The sequence below is a fragment of the Chiloscyllium plagiosum genome, unplaced genomic scaffold, assembly GCF_037043375.1.
Source record: "Chiloscyllium plagiosum isolate Xiang-an unplaced genomic scaffold, Cpla_swu_hap1 HiC_scaffold_45, whole genome shotgun sequence".
NCBI classification, from domain to species: Eukaryota; Metazoa; Chordata; class Chondrichthyes; order Orectolobiformes; family Hemiscylliidae; genus Chiloscyllium; species Chiloscyllium plagiosum.
This window is the reverse complement of record NW_028270183.1, coordinates 79,053,945-79,058,758: the sequence shown is the minus strand read 5'-3', so window position 1 is coordinate 79,058,758 and position 4,814 is coordinate 79,053,945.

Here is a 4,814-nt window from a genome sequence, read left to right as displayed (position 1 = left end):
ACCCCATCACCGTCACCCTGACCCCCTCACACTCACTCCATCACCGTCACCCAGACCCCCTTACACTCACTCCTTCACTGTCACACTGACCCACACACACTCACTCCATCACCCTGTTTTAAAAAATTCTCAAGGTCAAGGACCAGGCTCGCAGGAAAGTAGTCTGACACAGAACAAACAGCCAAGAGGCGAGTCTGCTAGAATATAGTTTTATTCCCCGCAGTGTCCCCACAACCAGTCTCGTACTTACAACGGGTCTGGCTTATACTCACTCTACATGTTACCAAAACTGGGAGCTGTCAGTTCTCGTAGAGCGGTTGCCAACAACCCACGCTCGGCGGTTAAACGTAACCCCGGAGCAGACTCTACCGAACTGGAGACTTCTCCAGCTGATATACTCTTTTCCAGATATAAACATTCATGTGAACAGCAGAGCAAGGCTAAAAAACACATTCCATTCTGGTTACATACAGATAAGAAGATTCACACGGGAAGGTGTATAACAAGATTCACACGGGACTAAGCGACACCTTCCATTTTCGGTTAGATTCACACATGTATTGGGACACAATTTTAACCCTTTCACCACATTCCACTGCTTGGCCCAATACATGTGTTGCATAATGATTCACACATGTATTGGGACATAATTTTACACCACATTCCACTGCTTGACCCAATACATGTGTTACATTATGCCCATATGTATTCTTTCTAACAAGCGCCTACGTACACGCCAAATATACAAGCAAGTCAGGACATTACAGCATGTTAAAATCACCAGGACCGCTACCAGGATCGACAAGGGTGGGAACAGGAATGTCCCCGCAGTGGAGGACATACCACTCAATATGTCCCACCAATGATGAGCTGACTCCACGTCCACTACACGGGCAGCATGTACTACCTCCTGTCCATGTATAAAGGTAGACACCGTAACCTTGGTGACATTGGTTTGATGCTTTCGTAATATCTGCTTAAGCTCCTCGGATCGGTCCAATGCCCGCTTAAACCGATCCAGGGAAATGTTCCAGGGATTCCTCAGCACTTTCCACTGCACCTTGGTAAAGTGGCGAGCACTGCTATAAGTGGTCAACAAATAGGTGTGATTCTGCCAGTGCCACTGATAGACATTTGAGAGGCATCCCGAGAACGGTGCTGAGGGAAGCATAGGATGTGGATTATTGGTAGCCATACAGAGCGTGTGTGGCCCAATCTGCCACATCATGTCCCTTGGAGTCTCAACAGTCCATTCGCACAGGGCCGTTCCCTTAGTCAAGCAAGGGTCCCGATACCTGTCCATCAGTAGGCAAGTTTTCCCCTGATCAGTCTGTTCACAAGCGGACAGATCATAGGTAATATTGGTATCTGGGCTAAACCACTGTCCCCTTGTCTTCAGAAAATAATATCCAGAAGATGTAATCACTGGTAATACATAATATCGACAGACCGTAACAGTGTGGGTTACATTCATGGTAACAAAGTATCCGTTACACATAGTTGCGTTACACCATGTTCGCTCTGGATGGGTTATCATCCACAATTTCTCAGATACATTCCATAGTCCCCTCCACGCCTGTACATTGGGGGATGTTACCACACGCAAAAAGCGTTCTTTCTGTATTTGAGCATGCAACATTTGAATATGACAGGCAGTCCAATTTAACTGAGCCGTAATGTTCTCAAACAGTTCCTGAGTGGCGCCCCAGACATCCAGTTCCCATTGCAGAGATCGTATCATTATTTCAGCTGTCTCTCCTTGAGTCATCATTACGGATGGCATCCACCTTCCAATAGTATGTAGTCCTTGTGAGGTGGCCTGTCCCGTGTTAGATAATTTAGTACGGGTTACCTCAGAGTCAATGGCATTCGAGATACCCATAACAGTTCCTGCGCCTCCCAGCAGGGTGTCGTACCACGCTCGTCGCCGCCTCTTGGTATGACACTCGGGTATGAGGGGCAACTGTACCCGCCGATGAACATCAGTGTGCAGTACCGCCCGGGCCATCTGTTGACAAGTTGACATAATAGGGGCCAACTGTGTTCGATGCGACCGCACGCCCCCCGTGGCACCCCTCATCGGTGCTGGCCCGCCCCGCGTGGGGTTTAATAACGCCTCAGACGGGGCGTTCGTCGAGGGCAGTACCATTATTAACCACATGAATCGATGACGATTCCGAATATCGGTGGCATTGCGCAGCCACAGATCTTCCCCCCGAGCTGTGACGCTCCAATGAGTCCCCGTTGTCCCGCATGTCTGGGTGCGTCGGTCCCACAAACACGTCTTGTTTAATAGGCTGAGTCTTTGGGGTATGACATACTCGTATCATCCTATTCAAGGGTGTTACCCCATTTCCTAATGGGCGGTTATTAATTTGTTTCACCACCCGAATTAGTTGCTTCCTCCAACCCGTTAAGTCATTGCAACTTCCTGCTTTTCGTAGTGAGGACTTCAGAAGCCCATTCATTCGTTCTATAAGTCCCGCAGCTTGTGGGTGATAGGGTACATGATAAACCCATTCCACGTGGTTATCGTGACACCACTGCTTTACCGCCCTTCCTGTGAAATGGGAGCCATTGTCACTCTGGACCTGTATGGGCAATCCATAAAATTGTTCAATCAAATCTAAACATCGCAAGGTAGCCTGTTGATTGTTGTGACGACAGGGATGGGCTACCAAAACCCCAGACATAGTGTCCACAGCTGTACATATGTGGTTACATCCTTGTGAGGAGGGTAAGGGACCCACAAAGTCCATTTGCCAGCTCTGTCCCGGACCATCGCCCCGATGGATATGTCCCATCATGTGTTGGGGCACTCCCTGCCGCTGATGTTGACACTGCTCACACTGGTTTACTGCAGTCTTAACATCATCTACCATAAGATCTATTCCTCGGTCTCGAGCCCAGTGCAAGGTTCCTTGCACTCCCCAGTGCCCAGCCTTAAGGTGTGCCCATCTAGCTAGGTCCACTGAGGTGCCCCTTTGCACCATCATGGTTCGGACGATACCATCCACATATCGGTTATGTAGAGCTTCCACATCATTTCGAGAGGTATGGGCATCTACGTGGGTGATATATATGACCAGGTATTGAGCTTTCTCCCATATATCCTCCCATAACTGTTTACCCCACACTTCCCTATTCTGGATCATCCACTGATTGGCCTGCCAAGTTGGCATCCATTGTGTCATGCCGTTAACCACTGACCACGAGTCAGAGAACAAACAAACTCCCATGACCCCTGCTTGCATGACTACCATATGCACTGCCTTTAATTCTGCCCACTGACTACTTTTTCCCTCCCCTAATTCTTCTAGGGTAGTGCCTTGTTTTGGGTTAAAGGCGGCAGCTTTCCATCTACGCTGTCCCGCTTTCCATTGGGCTGACCCATCTACGAACCAAGCCGTGGCTTGTTCATCCGGGGTCAGTTCATCATACCGTTTTCCCATCTTAACGGGTGATTCCTTGTATTCAATCACCTCAAACCGCTTTTCCCCTTCCTCAGGGGCCTCCGCCACTTGCTCATGTAGGACTGACACTCCTTTCTGTCCAGTCCGCACTCTCTCCGACACATACCATTTCCATTTAATGATGCTGCTCTCTTGGGCAGTTCCTATTCGGTGGGTAGTGGGGTCACTAAGTACCCACGGAAGAATAGGGATAGCTGTTCTCATGATCACTTCATGTCCAATGGTCAGGGCTTCGGTTTCCACCAAGCCCCAGTAGCATGCTAATCACTGTTTCTCAAAGGGGGTATACCGTTCCCCTGCCGGGGGTAATTTTCGGGACCAAAATCCCAGTGGCTTACGGGTCCTTTCCTGTTTTTGCCATAAGCTCCAATTGGCATAATCCCCCTGCGCTGAGACTTGCAGTTCTACAGGTCCTGACTGTATCTTTCCCAAGGATACAGCTTGCTGTATCGCTTGCTTGGCCATTTCAAATGCAGTTTGATGGACCTCCGTCCATTCGAACGCTGCCTTTTTCCTCGTAACTCGATACAAAGGTTTTAAAATTTGTCCTAAATGGGGAATATGCTGTCTCCAGAATCCGAATAACCCAATAAATTGCTGCACGTCCTTCTGGGTGTGAGGGACGGCAAAGACCTGAATCTTATTTTTAGCTTTCGCAGTGATTTCCCTTTCCCCCTTGTTCCACACGATTCCTAAGAATTTTACCGTTTGTGAGGGACCCTGGATTTTGGCTGGGTTGATCTCCCACCCATATCCTCGCATATGTTGAACCAGTTGGTCCAGCAATTCCTGAACCTGCTTCTGACTTGTCCCCTGTATCATCATATCGTCAATATAGTGCGAGATCATCACTTCGTCAGGCACTTTAAAGGCAGCCAAGTGTTCTGCAACTATCCGGTGGCAGATATCCTTGGGGCAGTCGTGTGAACGTGAATTGTCTACCCTCCCAAGTGAATGCGAACTGTTCCTGCCTATCTTCGGGAATAGGAATTGTGAAGAAGGCATTAGCCAAATCAATTACTCCGTACCACACCCCTGGATGATGTTGGATTCGTCCTATAATAGTGACGGCATCCGGGACCGCTGCCGTCAAGGCCGGAGTGTGACGGTTTAGTTGCCGATAATCTACCGTCATCCGCCATGACCCATCGGCTTTATGTACGGGCCATAAGGGGTTATTCCACGCCGTGGTGCATGTCCTAAGCACTCCCGCTTCCAAATAATCCTTAATTGTAGCGGATATTTCTTTATGTCCGCCGGGAATCCTGTACTGTCTAAGACTTATTACGCGATCGGCGATCGGGATGGGGAAGGGGTCCATCTTAACCTTTCCCACTAACA